This window comes from Eleutherodactylus coqui, chromosome 3 (assembly GCF_035609145.1).
Source record: "Eleutherodactylus coqui strain aEleCoq1 chromosome 3, aEleCoq1.hap1, whole genome shotgun sequence".
NCBI classification, from domain to species: domain Eukaryota; kingdom Metazoa; phylum Chordata; class Amphibia; order Anura; family Eleutherodactylidae; genus Eleutherodactylus; species Eleutherodactylus coqui.
This window is the reverse complement of record NC_089839.1, coordinates 34,336,489-34,359,104: the sequence shown is the minus strand read 5'-3', so window position 1 is coordinate 34,359,104 and position 22,616 is coordinate 34,336,489. Positions and strand designations below refer to the sequence as shown.

Genomic DNA, 22,616 nt, shown 5'->3' with positions numbered 1-22,616 from the left:
GTATAACATCGCTCACTCTCCACCTCGCCATACCCTGCACATCTCCAGCCCTTTACCTTCTGTATCACCCCACTATTCGTAGTATGTAAGCTCGTTGGAGCAGGACCCTCACCCCTATTGTTTCCATCAGCTGATTACTATGTACCCGTGGTTCTGAAATGTTTGTATTGTCTTTCTGTATCCCCCCATCTATGTAAGCGCTGCGGAATATGTTGGCGCTATACAAATAAAGTTTATTATTATAAGTTTCGACGTGTACGTTCTCCCCATGCTTGTGTAGCTTTCCTCCAGGTACTCTGGTTTCCTCCCACACTCCGAAAGAAAAACCTATTGATAGATTCAATTGGCTTATTACAAAATTGATCCTACTCTGGTGTGCATGTGTTTGAGTTAAGGAATTTAAATTGTAAGCCCCATTGAGGACAAGGATTGATATGACTGATGGAAATATATACAACACTGCGGAATACATTGGTGCTATATAAGCAAGAAAAATAAGTTAAAGGGTTTGTGCCAAAAATGACTTTTATCACTTACTCATACTACTAAGATCCTCACCGATACTGAGAATGAGGCTCCCATGCCCCACTCTTCTTGTCACTGTGATCTCACTGCACCTACCCACAGTGACGTCGGGATTGAATGGAGTTACAGTCACACATGCACGACACTGCTCATTTCAATGGGGCTGATGGAAACAGCTATGTACATGTGCTTGTCCATGTCTAGGAGTCCCATTGAAGACGAATGGAGCAGAACCACTGTATCCAATCTCCTCTCCTCCTCACTGTGGGGGGTATAGTGAGCCTGTAGTGAGGAGGAGAAGGAAACATTGAACCCCCATTGTTGGGATTGGTGGGTGTCTCAGTGGCGAGGTGCACACCAATTAGACTTTTCTCATCTATCCTGTAGATAGGTAATAAAAGTTGATTTTGGTACTACCCTCTTGAGGAATTGGTATAATTTTATCAGTATTGAAAATGTTTTATTGGACATTTTCTTAATGAGAGGAACAATTTCTGGACACTCTGTATCTCATCAATGGAGCTAGTGTAGCTTTCCTCTAGGTACTCTGGTTTCCTCCTACACTCCAAAAGAAACATACTGATAGATTCAATTGGCTCGTTACAAAATTGATCCTACTGTAGTGTGCATGTGTTAGAGTTAGGGAATTAAAATTGTAAGCCCCATTGAGGACAAGGATTGATACGAGTGATGGAAATATTTAAATTTCTGGACACTCTGTATCTCATCAATGGAGCTTGTGTAGCTTTCCTCCAGGTACTGCCGGTCTGTCCTAACCCCCAGGGATCACATTTCATATGGGGAAAATATATTTTAAAAAATCAGCACCTCTGTTGTCATGAATTCATTTTTTTAAAACCAAGACATTCCACTATGTAAAGCTTAAAAAAGTCATTAAGCACCAAAACCTTTTCTATAAGGGGACTCATCTTTGCAAATTACTTGAATTGTATTCTTCACACACATCTGATTTCTATTGTCACTCTCTTAGTTCCTTTTCATTCATGACCCTCGAACGATTCTATAGGTCAAATTAACCAAATGACTCTTCAATACTCTTCTATAAGTCTACTAATACAATACTGTGCGGGGAATGACAAGATGCCTGATGTCGAATGTATAACATTAAATCTACACTCTCTTAATGACCCAATAAGAATAGAGCCTACATGTTGGGTTTGCCATTGAATACTAATTTCTGTTACAAAATAGGCTTTTCTATTAGTTAATATAATTTATAAAACAACAAAATGGAAAATGGTTTACAAAAATCCATGACCCGAACATTCCTTGAAGGTCAAGCAATTTATCAAATTCACCCACACTCTGGTTTCAATTACACAGCTATTGTGGTCAGAACATATCTTAGCAGGTTCATTTGCCTCAGTGGGGAATACAGGACTTTGGCCTAATGCTTCACCTTTAGTGCAGGCTATTTGTGCCTTAGAACAAATACCAATCATCACTCGGAAGGAAAAAAAAATCAGTGTCGGAGTGGCCTATTGGATTGGAGATTCTGTCAAGGTAAATGGTTGACGGCAATGACTGTGGTAGAGTGGTGATAAATCCCATTTTATTGCTGAAAAATTCCAGCTTCTCTCCATGCCTGACAGCTCCTTACATTCTCATAGCCATTTGGACATTTTCTGCACAATGTCCATCTGGTTCTTATTACATTTTAACCTGCCTATGCCTGAGTCGGAAAAAAATACAGATCAGAATCAAGAAAAAGAAACCAGTGTGATGGACAAAACAGAAGTGCTAAGACTGAACGCTGATTTAATCAGACCTTACAACAGAAAATGTCTTTATAGCCAAGAAATCCTATTGACAGAGCAATCACAAGTGAATATGTCCCTTCCTTCGGTTAGATGGGCAGCTGTCATGGGCTGAGCTATCAACGATTTATCAATTACATTTGCTAATGCGTGTTATTATCCTATGGTTATGAAAATTCATAATTGGACTCCAAATTGGCAACTTTGTATGTTGTGGCTATAAATCAAGCAATTAAGACAATGATATATTTGTGCTCGATCGCTTTGTATGGAATACCACTATACCGTTTAATTCCAGGAATTCACCCATCATTCAGACTAATGACTGCACTAATAATTCAATCACAGTTTCTAACTATTGACATAGCAATGAATAATGATGATATTTTTGGTCTTTCTGCCCTTTAACACAATATATAATGTCACGGAATCTTATATTATTGCTACAATGGAAATTGATATTGATGTGATCTGAGATTAATTCCTACAAAAACTATATGGATATTTGACAATGTGATTTTCATTACAATACTGATATTATTCCTATTCATATTTTTTACCTATTCTACACTGCTGTACAAAGAATGCATTCATATTGGTCCCGGTACCCAATGGTTAGTGATGGGTAAAGTTGGGAAAAGTTTGGTTTGGCCGTTTTGCCGAAATGAGTGCAACTTAGTTCGAACTGAACTTCACAAAAGCCCTAAATCTGGTGTATAACAGAGCCGTAAAAGCCCCGTCTATCTATCTATCTATCTATCTATCTATATCTATCTATCTATCTATCTATCTATCTATCTATCTATCTATCTATCTATCTATCTATCTATCTATCTATCTATCTATCTATCTATCTATCTATCTATTATGATAGTCAAGACGTTTCCTGCTACATTTTTATCTTCTGTCTACTAGTTTGTTGCTGGAGCAGTTACTAAGCCACTGTTCCATAGCGGATCCATTAGAGTAGGTCAGCTGACCACACTGATGCAATCCAGTGTCATTTAGGGAGAAGTTATTCATTGGCTAGGCTCTCTTTAAATATCCCAGGCTTCTGCAGTGTGTCACTGATTATAGCGTATGCTATGTACATTAAAATATAGTATTATTTCTTTGCTTCTAGTATTCTTGTTCATAGTCTAGCCTTTTGATTCCTTGTTTGCTTATAGAGTTTTGTTTATAGCCCAGCTTTGTCTTTTGTTAGTATGGTTTGCTTCTGCAGTTACGTATAGTCCCATCTTTGCTTCTATCCTTGTAGCTTGTTTGATTTTCTCTGTTTGCATCTGCTTTGCCCTGTTTTTATTTCAGTTCTGCTCAGTTTGATTTTCTTGCCTGTGAGTCTTCACATTGTTTGTCAGGGATAGTGCTTCAGATAGATTTTCAATTAGTGATATCCGAATGTTACTCAGGGACAGTGGTGTCTGATGCTAGGGTTAGGAAAATATTTAGGGAAACCTAGCGTTAGGGTTCAGCATTGTCAGGTTGTTATCTCAGGTTCTATTTCAAGCATGTGTTCTTTAATCTGACAATCACCGTCAACCATTTATGCCATCAACTGATTATTGTCACCACCATGTTCCTGCCATTTGTTGGTGAGTTCCTGTTTTTGCATTCCCTGCTACTTTTGATACACGATTCATATATTTGTTCATTCAACTATCTAGTTGCTGCACGATTCTGCCATACTAAGAGTCCTAGGTAGGGCTGAATTGCACAGCAACTAGATAGGAGACACCATTGCTATAAGTGAAGTCCTGTTCTGCCGTATCGTGTCTAATTTTTTTCTGTTTTTATATTACTATCTGATAATCTGGGAAGTTCTACTATTTAGGATCTGTCAGATCTAGTTAATGTTAAATAATAAAAATGCTACTTTATATTGTACATCCACATATTATTTATGCTAAATAGTTAACTTTTTCATAAAGTTAACCAAGTTGCTTTCATGTATCGACCTGTTAACCACAGTATGAGCGCACTCTTAGAATAACACTACACATTTCCAGCTATTAACGTTGTATATAATGAAATATGAACTGCAGTTTTGCAAAAAGAAACCTCGGCCTGCTTGTATAAAGAAGACTTGTGTATACGCGATCCCTTGAATTATGCGGAGCATTAAACCTTGTCTTCTAAAATGACAAGGTGCAGAAATGTTACTTCAATCCTCTGAGAATTTTTTGACATTTTTCTTAGCATTGGTCTGGCTTATTTACAGAAGTAGCTAAACCTCATGCAGTTGCGCTTGACACTGATGGGTATTTCAAAATGTTACATTGAAAAAGTAAGATTGCTGCCAAGTCGTGTACACTCCTTAGGTAAATTACAATGACATTTACTTTATATTAACCCATATCTTCCATTGTGGTAATGAAGTCATATGCTTTTCTCTTGATGCAAAGACTCCTTCATATCAGCTTCGGAAGTTCTGCTCTGAACCTACGTCACTGGATTTCTTTAAAAGCAGCCCAGCATGCTGTAATATTTCATCCTGTAGAATACCAGAAGTCTGGATGGAAAATTAATGGACTCCATTATAGTCTTTGGGGTCCATTTGGCTCGCTCTGTTCAGTTCCGTCACAATGGAGCAGTTAAATGGAACCAAAAAGCACTGATGTAAATGAGCCCTTTACCTGTCTGATATGTTTAGATACATCTACCGGTGAGTTTCAAAGCTTCCAATAATCAGCTTGAAAAGATATCTAGGTAATCTATGTATTATAATGTGTCATCTCACATCTGAACCTTGCATAGCCAAAGGTCAACTTACTAATGTTGTAGATACTGAGCCTCACTGATATCCAAGAGTCCTGTTATCAGTAGATAGATGCCCAAGAACCCACAATCCCCCTTTTAATAAAATCCATAGGAATTGCCAAAAATGTTGATTTGGAACAGCAGAGGAGAACACATTTTGAAGACCTAAACAGATGTTAGATGGTTGGGGATCTTCTTTAATACTTACATTATTCTATTGAAATTGCTTTGAGTACAAGATATTATTCACTGTCTACAACACAAAAATAGAGTTCAGAGGGGATATGATTATTGTCCGAGAGAGCAATTTGTGTTAGCTGCCAACTGGTTTTACGAATAGGCATAGCAGGGTCAAGAGTATTTAGTACTCGACTTCTGCCTAGGGTAAGTTTACCTATCTTTGGTTGAGTTACTTGGTTGCACACTGGTTGAAGTTAGCTGCATTCTAAGACCCAATCTTGAAGAACATGAAGAACTTGTCTAGGATCAAGCATACTAGAATATATAATATATTTTATATAAGAGAAGTCTGAAGTAACATTTATTATCCATACAATCACTTCCATATTCTAATACATTTTACATTATCACATTTACTTTCATTTTAATGTAAAAATATTTAATGTACTGTAAAATCAGTACTTTGAGTAGAGGCAATGTGTTTGGTTGCATAACAATATCTTTCCCAAGCAGTCACTTCTGAGTCAGGGAAAATTAGATAAGTAGGAGCTTGTCTATATACAATACAGTTTACATGGTTATCATGGACAGGGCACAATGACCTCATGTTGACAGCCTGACCATGAAAACATATTGCTTGGCTTCCCTTCATGGGGTGAATGTCAAAGAAATTGCTCCCCCCTCCTCCAAAGTAGTATGTAGGCTTTATTTTCCCTGTGGCAACAAATAGTGGCTCACCACCCCCTCACACACTTTTCTCCCCATCGCTGGCACCCAGCATCTTGCACCCAGCCAATCCTTTAAGTTGCCCCGTATTTCCTCTTTTTTCAAGCTGCCACACTGCATACTTTCCTTTTGCCAAAGTTTTCCAAGCCAAATTAAAAGATAGCATGTTCTACCTTCCCAACAGGCTATCTCTTCCGGCTTATACATTTGGTTACATTTGTTTACCCAATGGGATAAGTTGGGGGGAAGAGTTTTTTTGACCTCTAGTAGCAGGAAAAAAGTATTCCGGTTGATGCAAGCAGAATATCAATTTAGGTGAGTACTTTCCTTTTACATTTGGTGGTCAAAGAGTCAAAAGGCCTATATATGGCATCTTAGAATTGGTAAGAGGTTTTATGGTGCTTTCACATACATGGGATTGTTCCACCAGGACATAGTGGAATTTGTGGTTCTGAAGAACATTTCATACCAAGATCTGCATAGCTAATGTGCTGATTTTGATGGGGATTTGAAAATGGCTTAAATCTGCCTAAAATTCCTCATCAAAATTCACATTTAGCCATGCTGAATTTGGTTCAGGTTTCTGCAGTGATAAATTCAGCTGCGTCTCAGTGGAATAACTCTGAAATACCCTTGTCTAGAAGGCTTGGCGTTTAGGCCAAATCCATCATCTATGCATGAAAGAACCCATATCACCTCCAAATTCTCTGCATGGGCATGCAATGAAAAGATAAGACTGGGATTGCCACTACCAGAGGGAACTTAAAAGGTAGCTGTTAATTGCTTAAACATCGAATTTAATAATAAAGTAGCATGCAATTGACTCCTATGCCACTTCTAACCCTGCCAATAGGCATCTGCATAAAACCACAATATTATCACTTAACTCTATATCTATGCAGGGCATGTGGAGTTTTAGAACAGTGAAATGGAGATTCCATCCATATAAATATATACTATGAAATTAATTAGCAAAAGAAATTGGACCTAACAATTGTATGATGTCAAAAGGTGAACATTAGAGATGAGGGAGAATGCTCAGATAAGGCAGTTACTCGAGCGAGCATCGCTCTTCTCGAGTAACTGTAGGCTCGGAGGGCGGCGGGAGGAGCGGGGAGGAGCAGAGGGGAGAGTGAGAGAAATCACGGCTTGAGGACCCCACAGAAAAGCTGGTAATGGGCTTGGAAGGGTTATGCTTGAAAGATGATGGTTCCCCAAGTTCTTCCACCTCATTTAGCCCACAGCCAAGATGGTGTGTCAAGGTGGATCTACATCCATTTACCCGACAACAACAAACTTGGTACAAACTGCATAACCCCCCCCCCCCACCCCCTTCTACATTTTTACATGGAACAACTATTGCTAACATTCATGATAGTTGTTTCATGTAAAACCACCCTTACTTACCTCGCTTTCTTGAAAACACCTGCACACTTGGCCAAGCTGAGCATGAATGCGTTGGGAGGAATTGGGAGGAATAGCAGTCAGAGTGTTCTGAAGTGCATGGCCAACTTTAGCAGCAATCTAAGCATTCCTTAAAATTTGGGTGAAGAAGGGTATCGTCTCTCCTTAAGGAGAGGACCTAAAACATGTGTGGAGGCACCTAGGGAATGAGTAGGTCGGGATTGGGGTGTGATTGTCCCTCCCCAAGGAGAGCACCAAAAAGTGATAAGATACCTAACAGGTAAGTGAGGAGACTTATAAGGCCATGCATGCTCCTCTGGGTAATTTATGCAAATAAGGAAGATGGAACAATACCTCTGCAGCGCCACCTATTGGATGACAGCATTCCTTCAAATCAATGTACGACTCTTTAACAAGTCTGTAAAACAATGAATGGAAATAGGAAACCAAGCCAAAGAAAACCATACACAGACAGCTGTTTCAGGCTGTTTGCCCCTCATCAATGTGCAGTAGGTTTATGGCTTGGCTGAACCCAGGAAACAAATGCCAAGATCTTTCCTATACAAATGTGATATCATAAGGGAAAAAATAATAACTGTTCCTCTGAGACTTAAATTTGTTTTTACAGAAAAACGTTAAATGCCTGCAATGTGGACGTGTTTGAAATGTTTTTGTTGTATATTTAAAAACCATCATCTTAAGATTCAAGTTTGTTTTCTCCATGGGGATCATTAAAGGGTGCAGACACAGATAAAACAGCCGCATACAATATTCTTTGAACCATCTGAAGTGCAAACAACATTCAAAGGTAAAATGTGATCCCTTTAGTCGGACAGACAACTACTTATTTATATATGTGATGAGAACTTCTCCGAGTGTTTACTTCCAACGATCGCTGTCTGGAGACGTGATTAATTGTGAGATGTGGAATTTGAATAATTAGAAAAATGAGTTGTCTGGATTCATTTTACTGGCTTAGATTAAGGGTGTGCTAAATCTCATTTTACCCGCTTAAAGTGTTTACTAAATTATGTTGTCTGCATTTAATCATTGCTCAGTTTACTCAGAAAGGGCATTAAATTGTACAGATCAGAATTCAATATATTACCGGCAGTGCTTTATGTACAACGCCGTCCTATATTTACTTTGTCTGAACCCAAATTAAATCACATTGGAGGGAGTAGATGTTCATCATTGATCAATTTCAGAAAACTGTGAAAATACAATCATACCCTCGCTCTATCTCTCTGTCACACACACAGTGGGGGGAAAACAAGAAGAAATGTAGAAGAAAAAGAGTTAATCCCTCCACCCTTACAGCTTAGAAAAGTAACACATTTCATATGATTCAATGAAACTGAATGGAAGGGTGAAGTCACATGAACGTATATCGGCTTGGTTTTTACGCCGAGCCGATATACGTTGTCCTCGTGTGCATGGGGGGGAGGATGGAAGAGCCAAGTGCAGGAACTGAGCTCCCGCCCCCCCCCCCTCTCCGCCCCTCTGCACTATTTGCAATGGGGAAAGGTGGGACGGGGCGGGGCTAATTCTCAGAACTTAGCCCCGCCCCCACCCTGCCTCTTCCCATTACAAATAGTGCAGAGGGGCGGAAAGGAGGCGGAGAGGGGGCCAGGAGCTCAGTTCCTGCTCCTGGCTCTTCCATCCTCCCCCCCTGCACACAAGGACAACGTATATCGGCTCGGTGTAAAAACCGAGCCGATATACGTTCGTGTGACTTCACCCGAAGGGATATAGGAACAATTAACATTGGGAAATGTAATGAACAATTAACATTGGGAAATGTAATAATATCACTTTAAGGTATCACCAGTGAAAAATTAAATTTAAAAAAATTGGAAAAAAAGCAAAAATTGTAAATTCTACTTATTTTTGTGCTTAAAAAGGCAAAGGGCAACACAAAAATATTAAGAATTTCAATCATTCGTTAAAGAGATTCTACCAGAATTTCAAGTTATCCCCTATCCACAGGATAGGGGATATCTTGCTGATTATTGGGGGGTCTCACTGCTGAGGACCCCCCCACTAATCTCAGAAATGGGGTTCCTGTGTCCTTCCTTCCTCCTCACTGTGGGGTTAATGCACCCCCAACAGTGAAGAGGAAACTGAATGAAATACCACTAGAGATGAGCGAGTATACTCGCTAAGGCACATTACTGGAGCGAGTAGTGCCTTAGCCGAGTATCTCCTCGCTCGTCTCTAAAGATTCAGGGGCCGGCGGGGGAGAGCGAGGAGGAACGGTGGGGAGATCTCTCTCTCCCTCACTCCCCCTCGCTCCCCCCGCAAGTCACCTGTCACCCGCACCAGTCCCCGAATCTTTAGAGACGAGCGGGGAGATACTCGGCTAAGGCACTACTCACTCGAGCAATGTGCCTTAGCGAGTATACTCGCTCATCTCTAAACACTACTTATGCTAGAGCACTAGCTCTCCATTCACTTTCAATGGGACTGCTGAGATACCTGAGTGACACCTGCTCAGGTATTTCCGTCAACTCAATTGAAATGATTGGAGCACTGACCCTGCAAAAGCAGACAGTGTTTCATTCAGAGTTACATCACTGTGGGAGGAGAAGTGACCCTTGCAGTGACAGGAAAGTGGGGCACAGGAGTCCCATTCTCAAGATCAGCAGGGGTCCCAGTAGTGAGACCCCTACTAATTAGCAAGTGGGACCCCTCTGATTGAAATTCTGGTACAATCCCTTTAATACACGCAAAACAGTAATGGAGACTCACCTGAATTACTCATTAAACAATAATACACTGGATGACCACTTTTTTGGGCCAGTTTCAGATGAATATATTGGAACATGTCCATAATACAGGTCCATATTACAGAGATGTTTCAGCTGACATTACACCCCGTATGTCATCACAATTTGATTTGCTTTTGAACTAGCAATAGACCAAGGAGAAAGCCATCATCAATGGCGCTACTCAGTGAAACAATATGCTGGAAACTTCTGACACCAGTAGATGCAGTCAGATGTAGTTATTGAGCCATGTTGTGTTATACAGTGCATACAGTACAACGTGTTTCAACCCACTATCGGGTCTTCCTTGGGTACAGTAACTGGTAATTATAGTACCAGTGTTTCTAGTAACGCAATGCACCACACAGCTCTGCTATATTTGATTTGACTGCAGTATAGAACACCCCACCAGCAGAGCCAAGTCCTCCCACTAATGTACCTGGTCACATGGCAATGACGTCACGGAAGGTCCTTGTGGTGTAGTATGTGTGATCGCTGCTGGTAGGATGTGTGAGAGAGCGGCCGCCGTGGATTCCTCCTGCTGCTCACACACGGACGCTGCTGGGAAGACGTCACCGTATAAGCAGTACAATTTCCTTGTAAGTCTCCTCATTCTCACTGTGGACAATGTCTGCAGTCCCCAGTATGGCTGCTGTGTGCGGAGCCCCCGGCAGTGACTGTTGTGTCCTGGCACCCTTATCCCTCGTCACGTGTGATTCACAAGCATGATAGACGTGTGATGACATCACCATCATGTGATCAGGGGCAGAGCATGTAACTCACTCACACATGGACGGACAAGTGGTCGTTAATATTTTGATATGGTTCAATGAAATACATCTGACTGTATCTACCTGTGTCAAAAGTTTCCAGTGTATGGTTGCACTGAGCAGCATCATTGGTGATGGCTTTTTTCTTGATTATTTTGCAGATTGAGGTGCCTGTGGCTATATCTTCCCAATTTATATCCTGGCTTGAGTCAAATGGTACCAAAAAATAGATATATCTACAGGGCAATTGGTGTTGATTGGAGTTGTGACCAAACAAGCACAACTCCCCCAAAAGTGTATTTTATACAATAGGATAGCCTTTAGATTATTTTCGTTCTTCTACATTTAGATTTGTGCCTTTTTTCTTCTCTCTTGTTTGTTTTCATCTGTTGGAGCCTCAAGTTTTTCTGTTCAGACTTAACATACCTGAGAAAAATATTCTGGACCAAATGGTGAAAGAATAGGTACAAAAGCAGAAGCAGTAGCTGCACCCAACCACTGGACCCTAATAGGTCCACATACAAAGCCATAATACTGTATATTACAGTCCATCACAATACCAACAAAATCCCAATCATAAAAGTCCAATCCCGAGGTATGTTCGCCTGATTGTTATTATTATACTCAGCATGCTAAATTTAGTAGGGATGAGAGAACTTCTGAAAAGTTTGGTTCAGCCGGTTTGCCAAACTTTTGCAACAAGTACAGGTAGGTCCAAATGAGTTCAAATGAACTTAAAGTTCACCAAAACCCCTAAAACTGGTGTATAACATTGTCTACTAGCCATAAATGCCCTGCATAATACTCTGAGAGTGCTGTACAGGCTTTTTATGACTCTTAGACAGTGTTATACCCCCTTGTGCAGGACCAGTGTTGAGCAAACAGAATTAGTAGAACCCTGTTTTTGTAGAACTTTGCTAAAAGCTTATTTCAGATTTGTGTTAAAACTTTTAGCAAAGCTTAATCTGGTTTGCTTTGCACAACACTAGAAATGAGCTATTTGAAAGGTATTTGTCTATCTAAGACTCTATTCACATATGCACTGAACAATGAAAAAGCAGAAGTGGTGGATCCACACAAGATGGACAGGAACAGTGTCCAACATACCCTTAGGATTATAATGGAGTTTGTCAGATTCCCATCATGTTGTCTGGTATTCTACTGTACAAATAGTGCAGCATGCTGAGCTATTTTATACATGATATTAGACCAGACCTGTAATGGAGGCTGTGAACAGCGCCTTAGAAGTCATACAGTGTTATAGAAGATCCAGCCAATAAGCAAGTGCCCAAAAATGTTATGCAAATATGAGAATTTAAGGTTTCCTTTGTGCCACCTCAATTTCATTAGAAGTTCCAATCAGGGGCATAGCTAAAGGCTCATGGGCCTGGGTGTAAAGTTTATCTCCGGGGCCCCCAACTTCTCTTAACCGCTTAATGAAGTGGCATAACTTGAAGCTTCTGGGCTCCAAAGCAAAACCTGTAACAGGGCCCCCATCTATAATGCTTTATTCAGAGTACTGGGCTCCCTATATGGGGAAGAGAGGCCTTATGGGCCCCCTAAGGCTCCTGGGCCTGGGTGCAACCGCATCCCCTGCATGCCCTATAGTTACGCCAGTGGTTCCAATGATGAATTTGATAGCAGGTAGGAATGAAAACCAGGCTAGTGACGCACAGGCTTTATATCAAACAACCAAAAGGCTAAGTCAAGACTCGAATATGAGGGATCTTATGATTCTTCACCAATGATAAATGAGATTTTATATATTAAATATTTTGTTCTATTTATGCTACCCAGTTCTTTGTTACTCCTTCTATCCATTCCTTTTGAGATTGAAGTACTTTTTCAAATTTAACCACCTCCTGAAAAGAAGTTTACCTCTCTTCTTCTTTACTAGGCATGGGCTACCTGGATGTTTATAGTTCATGGGAAGTCAGGAACTGGTTAAACTGATTCCCTTCCATTGGGATTGGCCATTTTCTAATTGATGTTAGCACATTCTTAAAATGTGTTTATTTTTAACTAGCTTTTTAAAAACATACTTTTTTTCTACAGTGGTCCATTCTTCAGTATTGCTGAGCCACACCCCTGCTTGGCCAGCTCCTTGCTCCTTCTCAATAGCTCTGCCTTCTATAACAAGGCTGCACATGGCCAGGCATGAGACCATACACAGCCTCCTCCACTATGCCTGCGCTACTATGGAAGAGGTTGAGTTATGCCGCTTCACTCTGCTCTCCTCTGACTCCAGCTTCTGATTTTCTACAGCAAGAAAGCAGTGTGATCTCATAGGAATACAATGATATAGACAGTTAGTGTGAGTGAGGCAAATGTTATAGCTCTGCACTAATCATTGTATAGGCTGGGCGTAACTACAGAGGATGCAGTTGCACCCAAGTCCAGGAGCCTTAGGGGGCCCATAAGGTCTCTCTTCTCCATATAGGGGGCCAAGTACTATGAATAAAGCATTATAGTTGGGGGCCCTGTTACAGATTTTACACTGGGGCCCAGGAGCTTCAAGTTAGATTATGTCAATGCACTCCTGCTCCCTTAGTCCCCTACTGCCCCCCCCCCCCCCCCGGCTGGTGAATTGCCCAGCAGCGGGGCTAGAGGAATACCCTGCAGCTTACAGCAGGACATTTAAAACATGTTACCCGTAAGCACATTTTAAATGTCCCATTGTAAATTCATGTTAGTCCCCATGGGGTATTCCTTTGGTCGACAGCAATCTTTTCCTGCGCACGAGTTTCTATAGACTCCTGCTCCCATAGGAGCCAATGGAAACTCCTGCGCAGCTCGCACCAAAAATAGGTGAGGTCCTATCTTTTCTCCCAGCATGGACCTCATTTGCGGGCACTGCAGTCACGTATGTCCTATCTTTGATTGGTGCGAGTATTTGGCATGTCTAAACTTCCTTAATGGAAACGCTTCTATAGTAAACAATTGGTTCTTAGGCCGGCTTCACAGTGGAGATAGGCTATTTAATAATTGCTGAACTACTTCTTTAAATTTCAAAATAAGTCAATTAACCCTTAGGTACCGTAATGTAATGTTTATACAGTCGCCACAAAGTAAGTCGAAATAAAATACAAACTAATTTATTGAAAAAACTCCTTAGAGCCTCAATCCAGCATCATTACAGATATTTTTTATGTATGCATTGTATACATCTCTGTCTATATGTATAAGGCTTTTTATGCTCCCATACACATTATATCTAATTTCTCTCCCACAATGGGATCCTAATAACATCAATTTAATATCCACCATAGGCTGAATTCATTATTAGACACAGTAGGCCTCTGCCTACTAGTAATAATGGTGTAGAGGCAGCTTTCCTTACACAGCATGAATATTATACTGTACTTATTTGCTATCTTTAATAAGAAATGAACTGATTGTATATTTAGTTGATTTGCAGTGTGGGGCTGAGCCCCCCTATTATATATGCCAACCATGTATTTCATCAGGATAATTGCAGTTCTCAATAAACCATATAGCATGAAAAAACAAACAAACCCAATGCGGAGCTGCTGGATTGGCAACAAGACTGGTACAAATGGTATTTGTTTATGCACAAACAGGCAAAAAGGCTTAGAATTTTTTGGGAGGTGGGTGACTTTATTTCTATACTATGGAGCACATCATGCCTCTATATTCCTACAGGAAGACATTGTGGCTACATGGGGACATTATGGTTATATACTCCTACACATGGTCTTTATGGCTATATAATACTAAAGGGAGATAGTATAGCTTAATGTTACTTTATGGGGACATTATGGTAATATATTATTACAAGGGGGGCATTATGGCTATTTATTACTACAGGTGGACATTATGACTATATATTACTAGAGGGGGATAGTATGGCTGAATATTATTACATGGGAGCAGTATAGCTATATATTGCTACTGGGGGACTGGGTAGCTTGTTTTTTTTTACTTCAGGAGGACATTATTGCTCTATATTACTACAGAGCATAGTATGGCTATATATTACTACATAGGGTCATTATGGCTATAAATTACTACAGGGGGACAGTATGGATATTTATGTCTATAGGGGGACAGTATGGCTATATATATATATATATATATATATATAAATAATTTTTTTGTTTGTTTTTATAATATATATATATTTAAATACATTTATATAAATATATATATATTACTACATGGGGACAGTATGGAAAGGTATTACTTCAGGGGGACAGTGTGGATTATTTATTACAGGGGGACAGTGTGGCTTGTTATTCAATACTCAGGGGGCACTGTGAGTTGCACTATTGTACAGTATTTAGGGGAAACCATATGCTGCACTATTAAAAGTTTATCTTAGGGTGACTTCACACGAGCATGTGCGTGTGCGTACATAGGTGCGCACCCTGTATGCGCAAAACACGCTTGTATGCAGGTGCGCGCATTGCCTTCAATAGAGCCGCGGCTGCTGCCGGCAGCTCCATTGAAGGCAATGCTCAGCCGGCACCCCTGAGGTGGCTTATTTAGGGAAGAGCTTTCAGTATAAGCTCTTCTCTGAAAAACATCCCTTTTAGTGTAAAAAATAAAAAAAATAAAAAATATATATACTTACCTGTCCGTCGCTGCCGTGTCCCCCAAGGGGAATAAAGAATTCCCTGCTGCACCTGTCACAAATGTGATAGATGTGGCAAAGGAATTCTTCATTCCTGCGGGGAATAAAGAATTCCCTACCGCAGCTGTCACAGATGACAGCTGCAGTAGGGGATCCAGCTGCCGGCATCCTATAATTGTTTTTCAGGGAAGGGCTTTAAATATAAGCCGTTCCCTAAAAAAGTAGCCAAAGTAGTGTAAAAAATAAAAAAAACATACTCACCTTTCTTCAGCTGCCGGGGCTAAGCGGCGTCCTGTCTGTGCTGTCCCTGACTCTACAATAAAGTTCTTTAAACAGGCATGGAATTAAAATCCCCGCCTGCTGAAAGAGCTGCTTTTGTATTGGCTGAGGCGCTCAGCTAATCACAGGCAGCTCTCGGGGATGAAAGGCAGTGGCGGACAGGTAAGTATATATATTTTTATTTATTAATTTTTTTTACACTAAGGCCTCAGTCACACGGGCATTTTTTAACGCATCAGTTATGCATTCAAAGATTCGCGTGACCAAAGCGGGCATCACAGTGGAAAAAAACGCTGCTAGCAGCGTTTATCCACTCAAAAAGAGTGCTGCCCGCTATCTCCTGTTGTGGCTGTGACAGATGCAGCAGGGGATTCCTTGGATGTGAAACCCCTGGATGCTGTCACATCCAGGGGTTTGACCTGTGGTCAATGGGGCCGGCGGTGCTTGCCGGCGGCCCATTGCTTTCAATCGAGCTGCTGTATTGCCGGCTTCATTGAATTCAATGGTAGAAAATTGTGATCCTCTGCTACAGCTGTGGCAGAGGATTTCTTCATCTTCGCGGGGAGTCCCATTGTTACTGGACACTGTGACAGCATGTCACAGTGTCTAGTGAAAATGGGACTCCCCACGGAGATTAAGTAATCCTGACAGCGCTGTAACAGTGATCAGTGCCAAGAGAACTCCCTGCGGGGGGTAAAAAATCCCCTGCCACAGCTGTTACAGCTATGATAGCTGTGGAAAAGGATTTCTTCATTTCCGCGGGGAGTAAATAATCCCCTGCCACAGCTGTGGATCGCAATATTCTCCCATTGCTTTTAATGGAACCAGCACTTCTGTAGTCCCATAGAAAGCAATGGCCTACTGGAAAGCCCTGCAGGGATCTTCAGGGGAAGGGCTTTAAATGTAAGCCCTTCCCTGAAAATCATCCCTAGAATGTGTTAAAAATAAAAAAAAATTATACTCACCTCTACTCAGCTGCCGGGACTCAGGCTCGTCTAGCCTGTCTTAGGATACAATGAATGGCTAAGCACTGCCTGTGATTGACTGAGTGCTGTGACCAATCACAGGCAGCACTCAGCTGTCATTCAATGAATGGCTGAGAGCTGCCTGTGACTGGCTGAGCGCCCAGCCAATCAGAAACAGCCCTTTCAGCAGGCAGGGATTTTAAATCCCCGCCAGCTGAAAGAGCTTCAGAGCAGTGCAGAGAGAAGACAGGCTAGACGCGCCTGAGCCCTGCAGCTGAGAAGAGCTGAGTATAATTTTTTTTCCCACACATTCTAGGGATGATTTTCAGGGAAGGGCTTATATTTAAAGCCCTTCCCTGAAAATCACTGCAGGGTTGTTGGCAGCCAATTTCTTGCAATGCGGCCATCGGCAGCAGCCGCAGCCCCATTGAAGGCAATGGGCACAGACCTGCATTCATGCGTGTTTGTGCATGTACATGGGTGCACACTTTTGTGGCACACGCATATGCTTGTGTGAAGCCACCCTTAATGGAATGTCCCCCAACCAACAATCCTGGACAAGCATACAGATGAGGTCAAATTGTATATTGGTATTATATTTAGCTAGCTTGGCAAAATTGTCGAGGGGACACTGAACTAAACCTTTGCCCCTGGTGAAAAAAGCCCAGCTACACCTTTGTTTGGGAGGCCCTGGATTTTTTTTTATGTGGTGGCCCCTATAAGGGAGTAAAACCCCAAAGCAAAGTTGAAGAGTAGCATGTCAGAAGTAGACATCCACTTTCAGCATCTCTCTAAGTCCCATAGGACTGCTGCTATGAATAAAGTAAGGAGAGCATATTCAAAATGGCTTCCTTCAGCTATGATACATGCATGGAGCCATCATTGGACCTGTGTTTATTCTAGGGATTCTTAGCATGGATCAGTAGCTGGGTCTTCTAGATGACTGCCTGGACAATCTGCCCCTATTGTACTTTCTAATGTTAAAAACTAGAGATGAGCGAGCGTAGTCGCTAAGGCAAACTACTCGAGCGAGTAGTGCCTTATGCGAGTACCTGCCCGCTCGTCTCTAAAGATTCGGCTGCCGGCGCGGGTGAGTGGTGAGTTGCGGGAGTGAGCAGGGAGTAGTGGGGGGGAGAGAATGAGAGAGAGAGAGATCTCCCCTCCATTCCTTCCCGCTCTCCCCCGCCGCTCTCCCGCCCCCTGCCAGCACCCGGATCTTTAGAGACGAGCGGGCAGGTACTCGAATAAGGCACTACTCGCTTGAGTAGTTTGCCTTAGCGAGTATGCTCGCTCATCTCTATTAAAAACTCATTGCATCACATGAAAATTGCAAGTTCGTGCATTGCCATGTGAAAAAAGGGCTCCATAGGGAAACATAGGAAATTAAAAAAAGCGAAACGCAGAAAAATGGGGTAGGTCACGATTTTTTTTTCACTCCACATCGCATGAGTGAAAACATTGCACATAGGAATGAAGCCATTGAAAATGACTGGTTTCATAATTCTGCGTCTTCACTCACTCTCGCATCGCGTGAAAATCACGCGATTTTATCACAAGTGTGAAGGCACTTGGTCAGATGAGCGTTTTTTCCATCCATGAATAGATGTGCAAAAAGATTGCCCCTTACGTGGGGAAAAAATTGCGTGACCAGGTGAACTCCAGCTATCGGAAGTAGCCCGTTCACACAATTGGAGGTGCATGGTGCGTGTTTTCCAGCTCCCATAGGAGTCTATGGGAAGCACGCTCCAACGATAGGTTAGGTCCTATCCTTGCGCGCACCACAGACCTTTAGATGCGAATTGCACCAGCAAGTCCTATTTTTGATAGGTGCGAGTATTTCGCGCCTCTAAAAAACGAATATCTGAACACTTTCATAGGAAAGCATTGGTTCCAATAGACGCACTCTTTTTGCGAATCTATTCATGCGCGGAAAAAATGCTCGTCTGACTGAGGCCTTAGATAGATGCAGAAAGTTCATTTCTGCTTCTTACATGTTACTCTTTAAGGGCGCCTACCCACTTGCATTGCCGATTTTCGCGCGTGGAAAAACGCGGCGTTTTTCGCGCGTTTTCCGCGCGGTTTTTGCAGCCCTCCATTGACAATCATGGGTGCATTAAGAGAAAAATAAGGAGACATATGCAACTGACAGTTCCTATGTGAAAAAACCCCACGAAACGGAAAAAAAACCCAGATGGACAAGAACACATTCTATACTAATTGCTCTTGAGAAAAAACGCAAAACATCGCAGGAAAAAAAATCGCAAGTGGGTAGGCACCCTAAGGCATCGGTCAGACGAGCTTTTTTTCGCGCACGAATAGGCTCGCAAAAAGAGTGCGTCTATTAGAACTAATGCTTCCCTATGAAAGTGTTCAGAGATACGTTTTTTAGAGGCACGAAATACTCGCACCTGGTAAAGATAGGACATGCTAGTGCAACTCGCATCTAAAAGGACCGTGGTATGCGCAAAGATAGGACCTGTCCTATCTTTGCAGCATGCTTTCCATAGACTCCTATAGGAGCTGGAAAACACGCACTTCTGATCATGTGAACGGGCTACTTCAAATAGCTGGAATTCACCCGGTCACGCAATTTTTTCCACACGTGAGGTGCAATCTTTTTGCATGCCTATTCGTACCCGGAAGAAATGTTCATCTGACCGAGGCCTAACTTTACAGTTGGGTTTTACTCTCTATCTCTTGCAGGGACTACAACAGAAAATTGAAATCCATGTTCCAGGGTCCAAGAGGACTGTGCTGCTGTTACTTTAATTGATTCAGTATAGAAAAGGACTAAGACATTGCATCGGATCAGTATCTTTTACTTCAACCTGTATGACAATAATAACTGAAAAAAGATATATATATATATATATATATATATATATATATATATATATATATATATATATATATATATGTGCTTGTATGTATATGTATATATATATATGCATATATATAAATATATATACATACATATATATATATATACATTATACACACACACACACACACACACACACACACACATATATATATATATATATATATATATATATATATATATTAGTTATAGACATGATTGGATTGACACGGGCTATAATAAAGGTGTTTTAGATTTACAGATGTCTTGTAGATGCTACATTGGATCCAAGCTACCTTTTTGAGCCATGTAAAGGATGTGTACGCTCCTCCTCACATTGAGCATTTTGCTGTCTTTGTCAAAGTGAATGACAACAATTTGGCCAACTCTGTCTGAGCCGCACTCAACAGTGACAGGCAAATTATCAGAGGCCTCGCACTCCTTATTATCAGAGGAGAAGTCATCAGGAGAACGTGTGGACGATCCCTCTCCCCTGTCACTATTTGTCAGTGGGACAAGGGCCACAGCTATGGGTAGCTGACAGGTAATTTCAACAATAACAATTACTCCTATTACTGGTGTCATAAACAATTCGCCTAAGGCATGACAATAGCAAAGCTTTATAATTCAATGCCATATAAATAAATGCCATCAGGTAACAAGTAATTTAGTTCCAATCAAGCTTTGCCCCTGACATTAATATTGTTATTGAAAGGAAATAGAAAATTGAAAAAAAAAAATTCAATGTGTTAATGGATTAAGTGTGTGTGGGGGGGGGGGGGGGAAAGGCTAAAACAAAAATCATTATTTTTCATACGTGGTATAATAAAATAACATAGAAAAAAAAAGCAAAAATATGATAAAAATTAAAAATGTTGACCTCTATGATGTATGCCTTAAAAAAAATGACCGAATGTACAAAAATGAAATAAAAATTAAGAAAATAGAAAGAAAATGTATTCATATTCATATAAGAAAAAAATAGGTCTAAAAAATAAAAAAAAAAAGCTGTATCCGTCATAAATATATAAACATAAAAAATACATAAATAAAATAAACAGGATGCATGTATAATAAAAAAATAAAAATAAACAAACACGATCTATCCATAATAAACTCTAACTAAATAAATAAGCAGGATGTATCCATAATAAAAATAAATGCATAAATAAATACAGAAATAAATAAACAAGATGTATCCATAATAAAAAACAAATAAATAGGACGTCGCCCCAGCAAAAAGAAAAATAAATAAAGGATCTACCTGTCCTATTCATTTTTATGCATCCAGACAGCCATATAACAAAAAATGTTAATAAATAGAATAAAAAATCTTAAATAAAATGTCAGGATTTTCACCCGTAATGGATGTTTTTCAATCCAAAGCTCAATGATTAAAGTTATAGTTTGGAATGAACCGAAATGCCAAATTTTATACTCTTTGGTCCGGCAAGACAATTTGCCATCAGCCTGACAACAGTAAAAGAATGTGAAAATCCCTAATTAGGAGAACTGCGTAGCAATTAACGCATGTCAAATTTCACTTCATGAAGTGCCACTCTAATTTTCTCACTAAAAATGAATGGAGTTTTTTTTTTGTATGCCTGCGTCCCCTGAAGGCAATGTTGATTCAAATCCACTCAAGATGCAGTGTTGCACAGCTAAGCATCTTCTTGATTACAATCCGCAGCATTGCTAACTGCTTTCCTTCTCGCTGCCATCACAGATACTTTGTCAACAGTCAAATTACGCCATGCTGATAACAATGCATAATGCCGCTTCTCAAAGGAATCCTTTGTCATTCGAGAGGCTTTCATAAAAATGGGCAATTCTGATGAAAAATACCGTCATCTGCAATGAGGTTTGTGCTCCTGCGTTTGCTGTAATGTACATATTATTGTGATTTTTGTTGGGGGGGGTGGGTGGTAAGCCATTATAGAGTTGCGAATGGAGCATATGGAATGATTTTAAGTGCTGAATATTTATAGCTTGTGCTTAACTAGTGGTTTTATCTGTTTCTGCAGGTATTCTGAAAAACATTACTCCTTGGCAACCGAATCGACTCTACATTGGACGCGACATAAAACCGGCCACAGACGGAGCAATTTTTTTTTTTCCCCACGATGGATTGGTTCGAATTAAAAAAAAAAAAAAAAAAAGCTGAGTCGGTGTTTTCCAGATAAATCCAGATGTATTTTGTATTTTTTTTCCAATATTGAGTATTTTTGACATAGGAGTCATGAAAATGATTCACTATGGGTTCGTTAAACATATAATGGAATTTCAGTAGATGGCAACATTACTTTTCCTTTGTTGTAATTAGTGAATTTGATTTCTATAGTATTACTTATTAATAATGCATTATGTACCATAGCTATGAACAGTCCAAGCGATTGCTATAGATTAGTGATGCATTTTAAGGGGAAAATTATATTTTTCTGGCATGAGGCTTACTGTACATCAGCTGACTGGCAGACTATCAACCTTGCTTGGAAAACTGATATTGACATAGCCTTAAAAAGGGTTATAAGTAGAGACGAGCGAGTGTACTCGCTAAGGCACATTACTGGAGCGAGTAGTGCCTTAGCCGAGTATCTCCCCGCTCGTCTCTAAAGATTCGGGGGCCGGCGCAGGTGACAGGTGAGTTGCGGCGGGGAGCGGGGGGGAGAGAGATCTCCCCTCTGTTCCTCCCCGCTCTCCCCCGCCGCTCCCCGCCCCCGCCAGCCCCCGAATCTTTAGAGATGAGCTGGGAGATACTCGGCTAAGGCACTACTCGCTCGAGTAATGTGCCTTAGCGAGTATACTCGCTCATCTCTAGTTATTAGTGGTACAAGATACAGCATATTGCCCTGTATTTGGTTCTATCTAGACCCTCACCTTCAGATATATATTCAGCTATGTGTATTACTGTAAGTCTATATAAATTGTAGCAAAATAATATGTAATAACAATAGTAACGACAACTCAACAAGCATCAGTGCAAAACTTTACAATCAAAGTATTAAACTAC

General features: G+C 40.7%; 2 long non-coding RNA genes across 2 annotated transcripts in view; one reads left to right on the top strand and one right to left on the bottom strand.

The window, feature by feature from the left end:
• The window catches only part of LOC136619723 (uncharacterized), a 59,601-nt gene extending 48,763 nt beyond the window's left edge, over positions 1-10,838 (bottom strand). The window contains exon 1 of the long non-coding RNA XR_010791014.1: positions 10,578-10,838. This is a non-coding gene — a long non-coding RNA (uncharacterized lncRNA). The remainder of the gene's footprint in view (positions 1-10,577) is intronic.
• On the top strand, positions 10,614-21,789 carry LOC136619722 (uncharacterized). Its single transcript, XR_010791013.1, has 3 exons — positions 10,614-10,737; positions 21,333-21,467; positions 21,631-21,789. It is a non-coding gene; the product is annotated as an uncharacterized lncRNA (long non-coding RNA).
• The last annotated feature ends 827 nt before the right edge of the window (positions 21,790-22,616 follow it).